Source organism: Aythya fuligula, chromosome 3 (assembly GCF_009819795.1).
Source record: "Aythya fuligula isolate bAytFul2 chromosome 3, bAytFul2.pri, whole genome shotgun sequence".
Classification (NCBI taxonomy): Eukaryota; Metazoa; Chordata; class Aves; order Anseriformes; family Anatidae; genus Aythya; species Aythya fuligula.
The window spans coordinates 85,903,989-85,924,343 of NC_045561.1; the positions used below are offsets into that span (position 1 = coordinate 85,903,989).

A 20,355-nucleotide genomic window follows, 5' to 3' on the forward strand; every position below is an offset into this window, starting at 1 on the left:
CTTGTTTGAAAGAGTTTGGAACACACAGACAGTTTATATTCAAATCAAGGACTACTTTTCCTTGAGATAAAAGTAGCAGTTTAAAAAGGAAATTAGATTGTTGGGAGGTATATACACGACATGCAATGCTGAGGTAAATGGGGAACTTGAGAAATGCATATCCTTTCTGATTGTATCCTTATAAATATATTATGAGAATAGAAACATGCTACAATGAAGGTCACTAGCATTGTCAGCATTAAAAGTGAAACTGGGATTGCTTTGTTGAGAGAAAAAGGTATAAAGGAGGCATGAAGGGAGGATATTGAATAAGGGGAGGCTGAAGAAGATGGATGGATGCTCCTTCACAATGCATGGGTGAACATACATGTGCTAAAAGCAAAAGGCAACAAAATTAAAACAACCAAAAACAAGCAAAGCTATGCAGACAAGCACATATGTAAACGGGTGCTTGTTTTTCAGAGTGCTTGATTAAAGCCAGAAGCTTAGTATGCTTTCAAGGGAATTTTTATGTAAGATAGGGAAAGATGTTAAAATTCAGTAATGCAAGTCCTAAACCATCCATTAACTGATGACAATGGAGAGATGTTTTCCATTCTACTGGATCCTTTCTTCCTGAGCATATCATATTGAATCTGAAGAGATGAAACTGGCATTTTTCACAAGAAACTGGTGAGAGATTTTTAACTTTACTTGCTGAATGAACTGGTAATAACAAACCCACTTTGGGTGGGATTAGGGTGAGTGTGATTAAGATAAACAAAATCTTATGTTTTGGGCATCTTCATAGTAAAATTTGCCTTCAGTGTGCTAATATACTTTATATCAAGATAGCATGCTGGTAATTCCTGTAAAATTTTTGTCAAGGAGTGACAGGAAAGTGAACATATACATAGCTCCATTGCGGCAGTAATTTTGTTCCATTCAAGGTGTATGTGTGTCTGTGCATTGAGAAAAAATACCTTTTGTAAATGATTGATTTTATGTAAAAATGTTACTGGCTTTGGCAAAAGTAAACTTTTTCCAAACTTTTTTTTTTTTTTTTTTTTTTTCCTACAAAGTTTTCTGCTTTGTAGAAGTTCATGAAGTTTTTGTAGAAGTTCTTGAAGTTTTTGCTTCAAGCTCAGCATAAGCTATCTTGTAAGCATGAGAAAACTGAAGTTCTGTACAGTTTTTTCCCAAAACAGACAACAGACAGCTCTCCTTTTAACAAAATGTCTTTCCTCTCACATGTACAACCCATGCTATGACCAAAGTAAATGAGAAACAATCATAATTCTGTTCCTTTAGCTGTATCTTTTGGATACCCTCCAACATAAAATGCATTAGCACGAAAATGTACTTGTCCTTAATTAATTTATAGCTTAGAGCAGAATACCAGAAATAACACTTGAAGTTCAGATACAGAGGTTTTAAAGTCATGGATAAAATATTGTATTAAATTTGTAATAAACCTTAAATAGGGCAAAAAAAAAAAACAAACAACTAATCAATAATCTTAGGAATTTCAGTGATGGACAAGTGAATGTAAAAGATGTTTATTTTGTAAAACATTTAGATTCTATTGAATTTATTGTCATTTTGGAAGACAAAATTATTTAAGTTTTTCCACTACCCTGAACAAGGACATTTAGGACATTTACTAAACTTTTGTGTGTGTGTGTTTTTGGTATTTTGTTGTTGTTTTAAATAGCTTGAAGCATATAGAATATGCTGTAATATCTTGTTCTGAAGTGTGCATGCTAAATGGTTACAGAATCTGTATTATATAGTACAGCTTTATTCAGGAACATGGGGATAGAAAGGGTATAATGGATCATCACATTTATTCTCCTAATATTGTAGAAATCACACTTTATAACCCCCCTTCAGAAGTTTATCAGGTTTCACTGTAAGTGTCGTTAGGATTTTTGCTGCTGTTACTGCAACTGGAAAATTGTTCCCAAATCTCAATGCTCCAGGTGAGAACCTGTTTCTACCTTGTAGCACAGAATAAATTCTAGCCAATCTGTGCCTTTGGGTTCCCTTGCCAACACTGTCATGTAGTTTAAATGGCTCTTCCATCTCCCTGATGTTTCCCTCACTGATATATTTATAGACAGCAACTGGATCGCTTAACAGCCCTTATTTTGCTAAGCTAAACAAGTCAAGCTCTTCATTATCTCTTCTCATATGATAGGTTCCCTCTTCCTCAGTCACCCTAGAAGTCCATCTTTGTTCCTGAACAAGTCTGAGGTAATGTGCTACAAATGACAAAGTACAACAGTCTTGTATAATAGCGTAATAAAAGAAGCTATAGCAAAGAGAGTAATAATTTCAGGCTTGCAAGGATGTGCAGTGCCAAATATTTAGGAGATTGAGTAAAGGTTTTGAAATCTTCTAAGGGTATCTTTATTAGAAAGAATGCTTTTATCTAAGCAGTTGATTGAAATTGCATTATAAAATGTTTTAGGGCTTAATCAAAAGCTGGGAAATCGATGAAAATCATGATTTAGTTGAGAGTTTCAGCCAGCTCAGTATGCAGTTGATTAGACTTGTGACAGCAATCACAGAAGAAAAGGATCTGAGATTTTCAAAGATTGTTTCACAATAATAGAAAATTCCTGTGAATGCTGTATAGAATGTGATAAATCTTTCCTGGGAAAGCCACGGTTGTATTCATACGACGTCTTTAAGAAATTTCAATGGAAGAGTTCAGCTGGTTCCTTAGAGTGAGTGCTGCAGAGTGGGGTACTTGCTGATGAAAGGCACTGTAAAGCAAAGAGAGTGTGGGGACAACTGATCCCACCACCTCCAAGGATGGTAGAGAAAAGGATATTTGATCACATCCAGTATCCCCTGGTTTCTTGCGCGATCGCTTCTTGGAAATCTTCAGGAAACTCATGACTCCCAGCTGTAAAGGCTGTGACAGCTCTCTGTTGTTTTTTTTGTTTGTTTGTTTATTTTAATCCTTACTGAATAAATAGTTTCATCAAGTCTAATGGGTAGCTTTGTACAGAAACTTTTCCCCAGTTGTGCTGAACCTGCCTTCCCAGAGCAGGGGCCATAGTCACTGGTGTGTAGGATGCCTCTTAGTTTGGAGATGAGAGGGATTTTTTTTTTTTTTTTTAAATTTTTTGTACTGAAATCCTTCTTTTTTAAGGAATTAACACACTAATTTCCTTCTAGCTTTTCTCTGTCCTATAAAGAAAAAAAAAGGGGGGGGGGGGGTCATGATAGACCATAGGAAAAGAGAAACACTACTTTTAGCTGGTACACATGCGCACAAAGATCAGTGAAAATGAAATGCTCTTGACAGCACAAGCTATTTCTTAAGTGAGAGCAAAGGGGATTCCCATCCATGGTTAGGAGCAATTCAATACATGCTGAAGAAAATACATGTCAGGGCACTACACAGGTGGCCAGGGGCTGGGAATGGTGGGCTCCTGGCACCTCCCTGGGGTTGGGGCCAGGCCATGGACCCACAAGTGGGCCTGGATCATTTGGGCCCATGGCTGAGCATGGCGGGGCTATGGGGAGCTGGATCTGGCCCTGCTGCAGCCTCACTGGGGCAGGAGGTGATGGCCCTGAGGCTGACTGGGATCCTGGGCCCTTGGGGCCCTGATGATAAATTAAATGGAGATGAAGTTGTAGAGAACATTTCTAACAGTTAACAGGGTAAAATAAAGCCACAGAATTCATATATGTGTCCATATGATGCAAAATACCACCAGCAGGCAGTGGTAAGAAGGAAATTTTCATCAAAGTTGTCATTAGAGTATTTTGGTCCAAATGCCAAAGAAGACTTCAGCTTTCCTCCTGCTGAATTTGGTTTCCCAGTCCATGGTTTCTTCCCACCAGGGAGAAAGGGATATGTATATGTGAAAGGGGAGAGCTGAGGCAGAGTTTCTCCAAAACAGATTTATAGAGAATCAGTAGCTTCACATCACTACGTTGAGAGTAACAAACAAAAATTAACCAATTTACATTTATTCAGTTAAATTGTGATGTTATACCTGATATTTTGATGTCATGTGCTTATACAGTTGGTGCATGGGATCAACACCCTCAGCAACAGGCATGGAAAAACAGGGGACAGAGGAGCCCAAGAGGCAGCCTGCTGTGAAGAGGTGGGATGATTTCGTAGTCCTGTTGGGTGAGAGATGCCAGAGGGCAAAGTCTGCAAGCAAAGCTGCTGCTTTGGTTAGCCCAGCAGGTGGTTAGGAGTGGTTTTGGTGTGATTGTATGATCAACGTGGGTGAAATCCTTCCTGAACATCAGTAAGAACTTCTTTACTGTGGAGGTGATGGAGCACGGGCACAGGTTGCCCACAGAGGTTGCGGAGTCTCCCTCCTTGGGGACATTCAAAAGCCACCAGGACATGGTCCTGGCTGAGTGGCTCTAGAAGTCTATGGCAATATCTCCTCTTGGTAAGATTTAGGAGTAGCTGCTACACTTAGATGACTTTAAAACTATATATTGTGGAAGCAAATTACTCTTAAGGGTATGGTTTTAAACCACATCTCCTATGAGCAAGTTTTTTTGAAAACAATGCACCAAGCCACTATTTTGCATTGAGTACATCAGGTTTTAAAATCATTTAAGCTGATGAAAATCTGGAGTGATTTTGTAAACTCAGAAGAGTCAAGACTCTTCAAATATGAAGTCAGAATTTAGCCCTTTTTTTTTTTTTTTTTTTTTTTTTGTAATTTTAATAGATTAGCATGAGCTGATTAACATAAAACTGTTCTTTATTTCTTATAATATGTGAATTGCACTGAATTTTAGGCTCTTCATTATGAGTACATGGCTCACTTTCTTTTATCAGCCCTAAATACTTGCATGCTAACTTTTAAAGACAATAATCTTGCTGCTTTGTTTTTCAAATTAATTAAAAAACTTTCACGGACTCTTCTGAAGGACAATCTTTTCATAGGGCAAAAAATTAATTTCTGTAAATCCCATGTTCCTCATACAAATTATCTACAAATTGCCTTTTGTAAACTGCCATGTCAAATGCGATTCAGAGCTTGTGGGTATAACAGTGAGATAACCCAAGTCCTTGTGCTTGTAGCAAATGTTTTGTGTGATAAATAAATTACTAAATAAATAAATGCTCTACTTTCTTCTAGAACTTGCTGTTCAAGACTGAAGTTTCCAAAACAAAATTTCAAGAAAATTTAAATATTTGTCAATGAAATAATCTATAAAGCCAAGGGGTTTTACCCTTTAATTTAAGGGGTTTGCACCACTTTAATTGTGATTACATCTGGTTAAGACATCTTTACTGTGTCTATGCTTACATTGCTCATAATACAGTTAATCATGTTCTGTCAATGCAGAGCAGGGACAAAAGCCATCTGTAAATGCCAAGCTGGTATTTACTATTTTGCAAGAATTCACATACAGTTTGTTGAGAAATAATGGGGAAATGTGCCATACATTGTTCTAGCTGCTTTAAGCTTAGACACCATAGTGTTCCTGCTTTATTCCTTAAGTGTTAATCCCCCCATATGTCTGCATTGTTATTAGGAGAATTATATAAATGATTTAAATAGCAGTCAGTCTCTCAATGTTGGCTATACTTCCAGACTTCCATGGTTGTTGGAGTTGTCACCATGGCCCCATCCTTATTTGCCTTGCAGGCTGTGGAAGAAACTGGTCTGCAGCTCCTGCTGTGTTGCTGATTGCCCAGCTGGGCCAGCCAAGGGAGTCACACAAGGGAGTCTGTGGACTATGTGCAGTGTGATTACTGGATGGGACAAGCAGGAGAGCTTACATCTCTGCAGTCATTTCATCATCACATTGCATTGCACTCCGTATATTATACAGAGCTAGTCTATTCAGTGAGGAACCCAGCATGTTACATACCATTTTTTTTTTATTTCACTTGTTACAGCTACTCTCTTTTGGGAAGAGAGTTTTACTTGTTATTGATCGCTAAATTAGAGCAGAAATCTGCAATTTGTAGCACTGGCTCAGGAGAAGGCAGCAGGAGTGTAAGGTTTTACTGCCTGAATTGCTATTTCTGTATCATGTCTTTAAGTGCATCACCTGGTGTGTTCTGAATTCTGTGCTCTGCCTGTGGAGATACCTAGATAAAGTCAAAAGGAATCTTTAAATTAAAATAAATAAATAAATAAATATATATATATACACATACATTTTCAAGGCATTTTAAATCTGGAAGTCTTCAGCCCCTGAGCTTTATCTTTTCTCCAGGGAGCAGCAGGGACTCCAGTCAGCCTCAGGTGGGAGCAGCAGAGCGATGACACAGGGACAGCTCCATCCTCGACCCCCTCCTACCCCCTCCGGACCTAGATTCTAGCGAAGCCCCTGCTCTGGAAGCGTCCCTCGACACAGGTACTGCTGCACACCACGGGCTGTCCAGCCAACACAACGTTTAGGAGTTGCAGTTGCAATAGCATGGCTGGAAAACAACTCTTGAGTTTCCTGCAGATGTCAGCTCCAGGAGGTGAACAAAATAACTTATGTCATCTGCTGCCTTTCAAAGGCTCATTGGAATTGCAGGGCTGCCAGAGCCCTTAGGGGTTGTTGAGGATTAGCAAGGACATCCTGAATGTACAATATTTTCCCTGAAATCTTTTAACGTATTTTTTAGTTCATAATAAGCATCCCGAGTTAAGGAATTACTGTAAGGATGAACCCTTCAGCAGGCACCACTGACTCTAATGACCACATCGGATGCCTCAGTACTGTTTGGGATTTTGCCTATCTTTTACAAGCCCTGTTGCTAGAATTATGTTGGTTACACAATTCTCTTTATTTCCAGTTTTAAAATGTCTTGCGGTGCTGGAATGTACCTTGAAATTGAGAACCCAGATCAAAACTTGGAAGGCAACCACTGACTAGTTTTCTAAAAATCTCGGAACTTTAAGCCCAGTATCATATCATATTTTGAAATGTCTGACTCATTTGGAAAGCTTGGGATTGTGTATATTAATTATGGCCCCAGAAGATCTATCTTAACAATCAGAAAGCAGCTCCATTTGTAGTCAAGGATTGCAAACACAATCTTCCTGGAACTGAAAATTGTACATTGTGCAATTTTTATGGCTTGTATAGCTTTTCTATTTTTAGTGGGTTGAAACCTGTGATACATCTCATAATCTTCCTTAAATTGTCATTCATAATGCTAATTTCCATTAACTTGGCATAACTAAGTTTCTATCTTAAATTTATATAGTTACTGTTTTACCTAACAGTGCTACACAGAGAAAATTTTATTTTTCTCTGGCACAAAACAGATGCGAGTACAGTTAATGATATGTTTCTAGTTAATAGATTTTTTAATCAGATTTAACACAGTATCTTCTGTTTTATTTAAAAATGTGCATGCATTATGAAGTTCATTATCTTTTCCATTACTTGAACAAACCATTTATTTAATCCTTCACCTTTTAAGGCATTTGGAACAGTTCCTCTGAGGTTTGGGAAAGCCTAATAAACTTATGCTTTTCAGCTTTTAGGAGGATACAATGGGAAGAATGATTCTGTTGTATTTTTGTTTTGTTTTGTTTTGTTTTGCTTCCCTTTATAAAATACCTCTTCAAGGTACAAGAGATCATTACATGACACGTTTTTATACACAACAGTCCAGTCTTGTTCTTGTTAACCTAAATACAAATAATGCCAAGTATTTGGCTACCCGTAGAAGCCAAGTGCACAACATTTTTTCATCCCCAACCTTGAGTGCAGGGGAGATGTGTGTGCTGCTGGCACACCAGTCTGTGTGCCACATTTTTCTGTGGTCTGCCACAGAAAAATGCTAAATTCTAGGTTCTGACAATATTTTTATTTTCTAGACTTTCTTATCCATCTAATTATAATCCGTTAGCTATCTTAGGTCAATCACATGGCAAACTCACAGCTATACAGAGACTTTCTAAACATTGCCATTTCATCGCAGGTCAGTTTTATAGCCCTAGAGCCAACTGGCACACTACTGAGTAATTATTTTTATTATTTATGCTGTTTGTTTGACATACACTCAGTGATGTTGTATGGGAGGAATTTAAAGGATATAGTAGGATACGAGCTTTTGAAATTAACTTTGATTAAGTGAGTTACAGAACTTAATGTGGAGGCCAGTAATATTTTGGGTGTTTGACTGAGTTTAGCGATTACTCTAAGGCAGTGATATACGAATACTAAAGATCTGTGCTGATTAAAGAAAACCAGAAAGTGTGACTGGATAGAAATAAACATGAACTGATGAATTTAATTTAGCTTCCTAGCTGATAAATATTTTAACAATAAACAAGTGCATGTATTCCTCAAATTACAGTTAGTTTAGCAGTCTTTCAGATTTAAGGATATAAAATATCCTTAATAATTTGGTAAGGAAATATTTATTTAACTTGAGGACTTTGTCCTGACTTTTCTGAAATCCTTTTGAAGTATCCTCAGCACATATTCAGCAGAGGCTCAGCTGGCTAGTCTGAGTGTGCTTTTCCTGGACTGTTGTGCTCACTAGTCAGCTGCCCTGGGCTGTGGTTTAACTCTCAGCTGGGCAGGTCTGAAAAAAAAAAAAAATTTCACTTCTGATATTCCTGCAGTGTGCATGTGAACAAATACAGATAAGGAAAAGCTCTTATCCGTGGGCCATTCAGGGAGTAGCAACAGGAAAGAGGTTGTACTCAAAGTTCACTTAGACATTTGCATGAGGTATAAGAACATGAGAGAGCTGGGAATAAGTTGTGGGGGTGGCAAAAAATGAGCATGTGAGAATAGTTTCTGTTAGATGTTGTTTCTTTAGATAGCTGAAAGAGCACCATGATGTGATGAGATGAACTTCCATCCTCACAGGAGGAAAACAGGTTATTTTCCAGACCACAGGTGGGAAGCTAAAAAACAATAACAATATCATTTTGAGCAATTCAGACAGAGGAATAAAAGTTAGGCTTTTGATCATAACCAGCATTTATACCTCTTGTTGCACAGAATCAATGGGATTTCAGTATCCTTATTGCCTTTTAAGATCAATTCCCATCCTTTACAATGACAATTTGGGAAAGAGAGAGAGTTTTACTTGAGGTTGTCCTGAGGCACTGTTGGGGAGGGGACCCAATGGTCTCTGCCTTCCTTGCAAGCCACAGGGTTTTTTGCTGTCCCGTGCCAGTCACAAATCTCTGCCTCCCAAAGCATCCCACTGCCTGGGCTGGGGGCTGGCTCCCTCCCTGTGCAGCCAAGATGGGACGGAGCCACCAGTGCTGCCCACCTGACCACAGCACCACCTTGCCAAGGCTGCGGGTCTGCCGCACAGCGCACCGGAGAAGCAGCCCAAAGTAATTTCTCAGTCACCTACACTTCCTTGAAGGCAGCTGAAAAGTATTTAAGTAAACAAATAAGTAATGCTGAGACATTACATAAGTGCTGGAAAAAATATTTTCTCAGACTGTTTTTCAGTAACTGAAGAGAAACAGTGATTTCTCTTTTTATATGCCACTTTCTTAGGTGACTTCTTTACCCGATTTACCAATTAGAATTGCAGATGCATCCCCCTGGCTTTTTTGGGTAATGACCGAACTTTTTGGCATCTTCATGAAAAGTCAAGTCAGCCTTTTCAATTTGCATTAAGAGACCCACTGAGTCTATGATATTTAGAGGCACCCACCAGTTTCTTTCAGCAACACTGTGAACCAAATTGCTTTTCTGTCATCTTTCTCCTCATAAGAAACAGGCATTTGAAAAATTTATGATGATTTTTTTTTCAGATTTACCTTCATTGCCAAAATTGAGTCTCTGATGTATTTCACTTACTCTAACTAAAATAAATAAATAAATAAAATCTAACATAGATCCATTGCTTGTTGCTGTTTCTGAAATTATTTGTTTTGGACAATAATAGACAAATTCTTCCCCACCCCAAGTTTTTCTCTCAGAAGGAGAGTTCAACACAAGGACTTGTGGCTGGGTAGTCAAATGATCTGCTTTCCTATTTAGGTAACCCAGTAAAAGCGAGGTTTTGGCTCTTTTGAATACTTTTTAGAAACACTGGGTTCTCTACTCCTCTCAGCCAGAAGTGTCCCTGAAATAGCGTTTGTATGCTGATGCCTTGGGGAAAATCCACCCCCAAAGCAAAAGGCACTGTTTGTAACTTCATTAATGCAACACTGATTATAGCAGGGACCGTGGGGGGAAAGGGGAGCACAACCTCTGTCACGTCCTAACTTTTGCCACCGAGTAGGCACTCTGTCAGATGCTGATAATGAGGTGCCAAACACGTGCCTTTGCCTCCCTGCCCAACAGCAAAACCAGACTTCATGATGTTGTGTTTATACATCCGGCTCCAGTTTATCAGCCAGCCAAAAGAAGTGCCCAAATTAGGGGCACAGCCTCTTAAGGGAGCCAGTGGTGGCCCTAGGGGGTAAAGCTGAGACCTCCCAGCACTTCCCTGGGGCAGGATGCAGCAGTGTCCTCCAGCCAAGTCCTTTCACAGGGATTCTGGAGCATCAAAGGCCACTTTCCACCACCTTTTCCATGGAAAGAAAGTTGGGGAATGCTTTACTTGCTAGGCAGGAGCCATGGCAGGCTTCAGAGGTGGTCACTGAAGCTGCACGACCAAGGATGGGGACAATCCTGAAGTCTTGACATAGCCTCAGAGAGCTCTGGCTCCATTTCAAGGACACTGCAGATTAAAAATGAAACCTAAAGCCCTAGTTCAGTCACACAAGTAAGATGCTTAAAGCTCAACAGTGTGACTTTGTGCCAGCGCAGATGATTTTATCTTCATGTAGGCTTGTAAAACACCCACTCCATTTGTAGGAGCTCCTTTTAATATTTTTCCATGGCTCTGAACTGAAATTACTTTCTAAGAAAACAGCTAACATTTTTTTACTCTACCCTAGTGGAAAAAAAATAGAAAAAAGAAAAACGAAAAATCATCCTTTTTTTCTTCGTTCTTTTTTTTTTTTTTTTTAATTTTTTATTTTTTTATATTCACAGTGAGGCAAATGAAACAGACTTAGATTTTATCCCTGTTGCAACTGGATTTTAAGAAGTCACAGACATTAAAGCAAGGTGAAACTGGCAGCAAGTAATTTTAGTTGTGTTAATGCAAGACCATGCCGGGGTATTCATTAGCATCTTTTTTCTCTCTTCCTCTGCTACTCAAGGTAGCTATGCTATGTTTTCAGCTTAGCTTGATTTTTTATTTTTATTTTTATTTTTTTTGCTGTGAACTAAAAACCCCAGTGAAGATTTAAGCAGATTAACGGTGAGAGGATGTTCAAAAAAATCAAATCTGCTCAACCTGTAGATGCAGCATAACTATTTAACTTCATTCTTTTCAAACAAAGAAATTATCTAGGGATTTTGAAACCAAGGCATTAGAAGAGCCACCTAAATACGGTTTCTATATATGACAACTATTAAAGTGGATGAGACCATATTCAATGCCCTGGTGAACTTTCTGAAAGTTTTTGTGCTGCTCCCTGTCAGCATGAGGCATTGGTATTATTTAAATCAGTCAGGCTGACATTTACTCCTTTACTTTTTGCCACGTGTTCTTAAGTCAGTGGAAAGCCTGCAGGAGTACTGGGAAATAATGACAGTCACTGGGCTGGCACTGCCAGGAATGAAGTAAGACTCTCCTTTCATTTTACCTCTTCACAAATGGTAATGACAACTGAAGGCCAAGGTTCTCAATAATGCAAGAGCCTGTGGAGCCCCACAGTGCTAGTCTGTTTTATCAGTGATGTGTAGCAGAAGAGCTCAAATTTTGTATCACTAAGCTCAGCGAAGTCCAGGAGAAGCCTGGTGTGAGGTGGGGATGTTGTGCCACCTCTCTCCTTCAGCTGTGGTGTCTCTTAGTGATAAGTGCTGAACTGCTGTACTACCAATCAGTACAGACTTAAAAATACACTTCTAGAATAAACAGTACACTTTTGCGTGCCTTGACCTGACTTGCTTGAAAAAAATATGTTTTCTTTTCTGTTTTCCCACCACCCTGAGCTTATTTTCCCTCTGTAGACTTAGTATTTATGGTGAGTTGCACTTTCTCTGTGCAGAGCTGAGTAGTTTTCCATTTCCTTTGTTTGTAAAGAAGCAGGCTGTGGAGGAGAGAAAAAGACAAGCAAATTAAGCAGTGCCAGGGCATGAGCACAGATACTGGGAGGTGAATGTCTGTGCTCTTAAACAGTTGGAGTGGTCCCTGGCACGCTTTTGGCCCGGCCACTTAACACCCTCCCAAACCATTTGAGAGCATGTTTCGGGAGTCAGCAGAGGCTAGGAGCTATTCCCAGTGGGCAGTGTGGATGCAGCCAGCATGTTATGGATGCTAAGAGGGCTTAAGAGCCTGAAGGATTTTCCAGGACAGCTGGCCTCACAGTCAGAGAGCAGCCCTGGCCATGGTTAATCTCTAGTGTGCGTGTAGCCAGAGAATTCCTTTTTTTTTTTTTTTTTTTTTTTTTTTTTTTTTTTTTTCCCAACAAGAATATTATTGTAAACCCACCAAAATTGATAGTGAAACTCAAGGGCAGGTTTAGTATCAGAGGCTTTTTTAACTTCTTGTTTTTTTTACCTTGGGTAAAGGGTAGACTTGACAGTTCTACCCTTCAGGAGGTAGAACACAGCCCAGCTTAAAGCAGGGGGTTAAGTTCACCTCTCACCAATGGGCCAGGCATGCATGTGCAAGCTGGTACTCTATGTCTATCAACAACTGAAGCTTCCCACAAAGAAGTCACTGAGAGAGATTTGGAACTTGCTCCCTGCTTTGGTTGACAGCTGAAATTTGAGATGCTGCAGATGTGTTTTTGCACTGTTGTCTCTTGGAGACACTATTTGTAGAAGATACAGGTCTTCTGTATAATTATTTTTTTTCCTTTGCTGTAAAATCTGTGAGCATATCTACATCCTAGTTCTTTTTGGTTATTTTTATAAAACAAAAGAAATTAAAATGAGTCAAATGTAAAATATAGATATAGTTGTTTACTAGCTTCTGTGAAACCAGAGCTGTGCCAATCACAGCTACTGAAAAGAAAACTGGATTTGTGTCTGGTCAGCAAGAGACAGCAACACTTTCTTGGACCCAAACCCTGAGATTTGCTTTTGGGACATTTAGCTTTTTGTCTTGTCTCACACTTGTTAAAATCCAAGTCAATTTTATAATAAAGTATCATTTTGAAGTGAAAAGTTGAAATAGATTTTTAGAAAGCTAGTAATAGTTGCCTCCTTTCCTAAGAGTGTTCCCTATTTGCCATGTGGTTTATAAAAACATGTTTCTAGGTTAAGACAGGATTGCAAGGACAGCAGCTTGACTTTACTTTCCATGCCATGTTCCCTTGGTGACATTGGTTTTATGTCTTTTGGTTGGTCACTGTAAGGATAGGGACAAGGGACTTGGAGACAAAGCTGTGATTATTATCAACTGGCTCCTGTCTGTGGCTACTTTCAGCAGTTTTCTGCCACCTTGGAAGCAGAAAATACACTGGTAATGGAGCAGTGGTCTTTAAAAACTACTTAAAAGAGGTATGGCATGGTTCTTGAGTCCACAGTATATTTGATCTTGCAGGTTGTAAGCATGGTTCTGTGGTGTCAACAAAACAGAAATGACTAATGTTTATTTAACACCAAAGATTACCCATTTGCAGGAGTGAAGAATCTTTGGTAGGCCAGCTAATCTGCATCACCTCTCTTACCATTTTCCAGGCGTGTTCTGGCTGTCAGACGATAAAACAAATGTTTAGTGGGTTCAAAACTGAAACTGCTGGTGACATTGCTAGCTTTATCTTCATGTGAAGCTCAAGGTTTGATTTTTCACTCAAAATGGAAAAACCAAAAGGGCTGAAAGCTGTAAAAGAAGATGCAATGAACCACAACAGGGCACAGTGCTCATCCAGCCCTCAATGAGTGGCCATGTCTCAAGAGAAATGTTGAGCAACCACAGGCCCCATCAGCTAGGCATGAGGTATGTGCCCCAGGAAGCCATCTCCTCTAAAGATCTATCCCTTTCCTTCAAGTCAGGAGTAGTCCTGGACACAGGGCACTCCAGCAGGGTAGAAACAAGCCATGAAGAGGGTTGAGTAGGAGCCAACCTCCTCCCATCTCTTTCAGCCCAGCTGAAACATGCTAGAAAGGCCACACCGCAGGCAGATAGCACTTTTGCCACCTAGCTTGCTCCTGGCCAGTCCCTTTCAGCCACTCTGGAGAAAAAATACCTTAACCCTCATCAGACCTAGAGGCATGTTTGTCTAGTGGTGTCAGCTACTTGAGCTGGCTTCTTTGCAACTCCTGTTTGTACTTTCTGGCAGCTGGAAAGCAAGTAATCAAAACATGGATGGAGTGATATATAAAAGTTTATTTTTTTTGACTGAATGATGATCTAATAGCTTATCATTCCTCATGTCTCATGCATCCAAGATGTTTTTCCAGATGAAGCCTGGGAAACATGAATTTCTGTGAAACAAGTCTACATTACTCCTTAGTTCGGTCAGTGTGCATTACTCAAGAAAAAGTATTCCAGCTGAAACCACAAGTTTGTCTGAAAATGACAAAGTTAATGGAATTATACCAGCATAAACTCTGTTCTTTGTAAAGCTGTGCCATAATTTAGCCAGAGAAGAGTTTATCTTGGAGTTAAGAAAATGGTGTTAAAGCAGTATAAATCTGCCTTAGTGATGACCGGGTTTCCTCCTAGCTCTGCAAATTTCTTTTCTGCTTTCAAGTAGATTACACCTATTCAGAATGGCAACTGGATATGGAATTTGCAAAAATCTTTTCTTCTTTCAGAACATTCACGCTTATCCCTTTCCTTTCTTTTTCCAAGTGAAGGAACTATTATGAACATAATCGCTGGTGAATAGAATCCATGTGCTGTTATGCTCCAGTGTTACAAGAATCAATTTTAGAAGCTATAAAATAAATCTTTGATAAAACAAAAAAGCCTTACAGAATCTCATGCTGTACCTCTACAAGCGTATCTGCTGTAACTTTGCTAATGTTCTACCCTATTTGTTAGCAGCATAAAGAGAAAAGTTGACCAAAATGGATTAGGGAATAATGAGCCGGCAGTGACCCGACAGAAGAAAATAATGTAAGTCCTGCATTAAAATCAGTCACTACATTTTTGTCAGACAGCAATAATAAAGACAAATTCTCCATTTTTCTGATAATTAAAGCTACTCAAATTTATTCTGCCCATGGAACAAAGTGTATCAAGAAGTGAGGGAGACAGTGTGACAGCTGTCTGTCATGGGGCAGTATCTGCTTCCTGAATGAGCTCCTCTGAGTAATGCCATGCCCTCTCCCCCTCTCCTGAGTGCAGGCTGCAGACGCAGCTGGCAAATGGTCTTGCGGGGTGGGAAGGAGCCTGCAGAGCATCACTCAGTGCAGGTGATGCAAACCATGCTATGGAGGTAGCATCAGCAGGAAGATGAACGTGAACATCTCATCTTTGGTGCAGGAGGTTCAGCATGCTTGGGCATTGCTCATCCTAACTCTGTTGTGACAAGTGTTTTTCCAGCTCTACAAGTGGACCAGGTGAAAGGGTGAAGGCAGTAGTGGTGTTGTGTAGTAGCCACAAGTGCTCTCCTTGTGTATAAGAATTAGGGCCCTGTGGCTTGGTTATTCAGGCTGTTTGTTGAGTAGAGAATTGCCCCTATTCACAAGGTACCACTGTGCCAATCTCCAACACTGAGGGCAAGCAGCTAACACACACTCTCACAAAAGCACATGTATAATAAGGCCAGAAGGAACAAAGACCTTTCATTGTCTGCTTTTGCAGATAAGTCATATGTATGAGGACAAGAGACTGGGGGACTCTCTTGACAAAGCGTATGATGATTAGTGCTCCAGTTGCAAATGTTTAGAAATTCAGGAAACTCCAGAACTGCTAAGGGGAGATATTTGTTCCTTTCTTCATTGTATTAGTCATTTGGTTTGACACTCTCCTCTGACCGGCATGACTGAAACAAACACTGGAGTCATCTGCGAAAGCAAACCAAGAATGAGGTCTGCATTCCCTTGGCACAGCATTGCTTGGCTATCGCAGAGTCCGGAGTCTGACACATGTCTGCTCCATGCAGCATCTGAGTCCAACTGCGCACAATGCAGCCGTCAGTTCCTACCAGCTCCTTTGGGAATGCACTGGTACCCCCCATCCTTTTTATTTTTTCAGGTCAGTCAAAACAACGATAATGAAAGCTTGCAGAGTTCAGTCTCTGAGGTGGTGTGAACAGTTGTGCCTGTAAATGTTTTTCATGTAACCACCACACTACTGAGGCCACATAGCCTTTGTTCTGTCTATCAAAATCCCTTGGGGCTAAGGACATCCATCCCCATCTGGAGCAGTCCTTGCTGAAGACTTTTCAGAGAACAAAGCCAATTTGGTGTCCCAATCTTCCTCTCTTCCAGATGCCTGATAAGGTGCTGTCTTTTTTTTTGTTTGGTTGGTTTTGTTTTGTTTTGTCTTGGTTTGTTGGTACTTATTGCTTGCAGATACAGCTAATATTTTCTTCAGTCATCACTTGGAGCATATTTCAAATTACCTTATGCTTTTAATTTTCTTTGCAGATCAGTAGTCTTTGGGCAGAGATCTCTGCCATATACCAGGTCCTTCTGCACCGTGCACTGCCCTGCTCCAGTGGCCTGTTCAGCAGAGCTGCTGAAAGTTGCAGTTCCCCATCATGCAGCTCCCAAAGCCACAGCTTAGAAATAATTTCAGTTTTGACTCAGTAATAACACAATTGCACTGACCCTACCATCAATTGTTAGTCTGTCAGAAACCCAGCACTTTCATGTGATATTTTAATCAGTTAAATCTGCAACTGAGCTCCAGACTACAAATTTACAGCCAAAGGCAACAACTATATCATGGCTGTAAATCAACATTATTTATTAATTTATTTTTCTATTATAACATTGTTAGTATTATTATTATTATAAGGGAAAGCACTACAGAGCCAAAATCAGCATGTCCAATTAACAGGAGGGACTGCATATTAAGTTTAAAGAACCCTTTTGCACTATCTGATTCTAATAGCAGAAATAATGGAGCCTAATCTGACCCATCATTTCTGAGCTATAGGGAGAATAAATTGCTGTCGACGGGGGAAAAGTTTGGACCAGCATGCAGCCTGTCCTCTCCTGACATCCTACTCAGCAAATTCCTCACAGATTTCCTCCCAATGTCAGTACAACTAACATAAAGGTTATTTCATAAAATTTTGTGTGGATTGCTAACTGAGGACCCGTGCCCAAAACAACAATACAGACTCAAGTAAATAATCATAGCATTTTTCCCTTATGCTTAAAGCTTCACAGACAAATGCAGCAGAAGAGAGACTGAAGTTTCCCTGCCAAGTACCAATACTGTGAGCACATATTGAAATGAGTAGCCAATAAATGTTGAAATCAAGGTGACTGATCACATAAAAACTTCTTGTTTGACTGACGACTGTTCGGAAAGGTTTCTAGTTTAATGTGCAGTATGATGAAGGGTGGAAAAAAAAAACAAAACAGCAGAATTAAATATTAAATGCTGAAGTCATTATAAATCATACCAACTATTTCTTTAGCAGATCAGGAATGCTGTAAGACACAGAGGTGTGGTCAGGGTGGATAGGAGGAGGACATTTGTTACCAGCATTAGACTAGCAGTGTCCCACAAATCAATTTTGGAACCTTGATGAAAAAACAGATAGACAAAGTTTTGGAGGTTTGGTATTTGCATACCAAAATGTCATGCAACTGGTCTGAAAGTTTTCTTGTTTATCATGATGCTATCAGACATGTGGATGAATATCCAAAATGATAATACCAAGGTCTCATTCCCAACATACAGTGTTTCAGCCAAGATCACTGGTATGTTCTGGCTACTTCACACTGCTCCAATTAACACTCAGTCAGTCTTACAGCTGCTTTGTATTCCTAGAGCAGTGCAGAACAGCTGGATCGTGCCATTGACTTTGGCCTTCAAACTCCTTGGAAATTACTATGTCAATATCAAAACTTTGGCCTTTTCTGTCATTATTTAGGCTTGAGTTGACCTGCATTTCTGGCTTCAGCAAGTAACACCTTCTCATTTGGGTAACATGTTGGAAATGTATCAACATTATAACTGAAGACAGAGTAGGTGTCAGCGTTGCACTGATTTTGGCAGGCTTTTACACAAAGAAAGGCTGTTAAGGGTAATGTCCCTGAGAGTAACAGGCTGTCTGCCACACTTACTGTGATGTAAGACTTGATGCAAAATAAACCTACAAGTGCTAAAGAAATTAAAAAAAAAAAAACTCAAAAGTTTGATTTCCTTTAGTGACAGCCATAGTCTAATTAGCTGGTTGATGTAAAGCTCCAGATCAGTTGGTTAAGATATTCTGCTGCTGTATTAATGAATTAAAAAAAAAATAAATTTGACATCTGTCCTTGTGGTCCTGCATTACCTATATTGATTTACAGCAAATTAAAATGTAAGACTACTCAGTCTTTAAATGGCTTCATGGCTTGCTATCTCTGCTTCCACAGGGACTGGTGGATCAAAGTGGCTGTCTTAAGTTATGATTTGACAGGGTGACACACCAGCTTTCATGAAGTCTAACATACCCAAGTGCATCTGTTTGATTATGCTGTGCTTGAGGTGGATACTGTGTCTCAACTCGTCATGAGTTAAATTTAAATTTAGTTGTGCACCTTCAGGTTGAGTCATCTTTCTACGGAGAGATCACTAACACAACATGTTACTAAGCAGTGTAATGTAATAATCTGTTTTCCACTGGAAAACATGTGTAAGACACACTTACAATATTTATTCTTAAAACATGTAGGATATTCTAGAGTCACGAGGCCATTCACGGTAAGCCATGAAAAATAAGCCATGGTTAAGAGATGAAAGTGGCTGGAGGCTGTGGCCCACAGGGACTCAGAAGGAAATACTCAGAAAACACAGACAGCTTGAATCCCAAGTGCTCTCTCCTGAGAGGAAGCATGGTTGAAAAGTTTAAAATCCATTAAAGTTAAACAAATTGAAAAGCCCTATCTGAGAGGAAACATAGTACAATGTTTATTTTTCCATTAAAAACCTGAGACCTAAAAGATTTCCTGAGGTTCTCAGGTATTGTTCAGGGTTATAATGGAGATCTGTTTTTAGAAAGTGTAATTCATGTGTTTAATCCAAACTATTTGATGAAAAACACACTGCTTAAGCATTCAGGAAGTTAAAGGCCATTGTATACCTGTATCACACATTGTTTGGATAGGAGCTGACCTACAATGCAAGGAATCTCATCATGAAACTCTCTCTCTCAAAAACATTGGGTCTAATTCACTCCTCATTCATGCTGCTGGCTGAATTCCACCGAATTAATGAAGTTAAGACATGAGTAACCAATGATAATAAAAAGCCAATCTTCCTTCTGAATGTGAAATTACCAAAATGCAAGGCTAATCTGAGTAGGAGATTTATAATACTCGCCTACCTCAAGTAAGTAGCAAGCCCTAGCAGGCCCAGCCTAACATTAGCCAAGCAGATTAGTCAATGTATTTTAGGGTTTGCCCCACCACTACTATCTGCTACACTGAGATCCTTATCAGCAAAATGTGTGATGTTGAGAAGCATCTGTTTGAATAATGAACAAGCTGCAAACTAAATCCAGAGGTGAATTTAAGTGAAAAGAAAGATTTGGAAGCAGAGGAATATTCCTCATTAGATTTACTGATACAGAAACTGGGCAAGTTTAAGACATACAGACCCTTCTTCAGCTTTCTTCTATTTGTTTTGCTCATGCAACTAAAACAAGATACATCTCTGTACAAATTTTACTTTTCCAGTATTCTTAGACTATCTTGGGTAAACGGGGCTTAAGTAAAAATGGAGGCAGCAGGAGATACAACCATACACATAATTAAGTTGAAGTTAGGCAACATAAATTTCTGGTGGTTTCCCTTGACTGCTATACAAGCAATTTCAAGTAAGATGATTTTTTAAGAGATTAACGTAATTTAAATTTGCACTGCCTTACATTTTACCTCTAAGTTTGACACTGAACCAAATCTAAATTCATTCTTGCCTTTTTATTTCATATGGCTGACGTATCCTGATGCCAAATAGCAATCAAGGCCACCTACATTTAAGCATGGACAATCATTACAAAGACCTACTTCAACACAGGAAGACCACATAATAGAAATACGGGTCCATATATAAGCATGTCTGAGTATGTTTTGTACATCTTTTTAATACTGATAAGTAATGAAATACGCACGGCTGAATCCATCCTGTGTTCTGCCATTGTTGTTTAGTGACAGAGAATGAAACTTTACAGGATAAATGGGATTTTAAGGGGTGTCAATCTCCCCAGCCAAGTCTGCAGGGTCAAGGGAGAAAAGGGAGAGACAGTTATAGAAGGAGAAAACGGACAG

The 20,355-nt window shown here is 39.5% G+C and overlaps 1 protein-coding gene across 5 annotated transcripts in view; it reads left to right on the top strand.

Moving 5' to 3' along the window:
- FILIP1 (filamin A interacting protein 1) overlaps positions 1-20,355 on the top strand; it is a 121,999-nt gene that overhangs the window by 40,913 nt on the left and 60,731 nt on the right. For 2 of the 5 annotated variants that reach the window (XM_032184383.1, XM_032184385.1), the window contains one exon: positions 6,202-6,342. The exons of 2 other annotated variants lie outside the window; for them this stretch is intronic. The gene's annotated coding sequence lies outside the window, so the exon portion shown is untranslated. Of the gene's footprint in view, positions 1-6,201; positions 6,343-14,962; positions 15,035-20,355 lie in introns of all 5 variants that reach the window. One more of the 5 variants, XM_032184384.1, reaches the window with a different exon arrangement.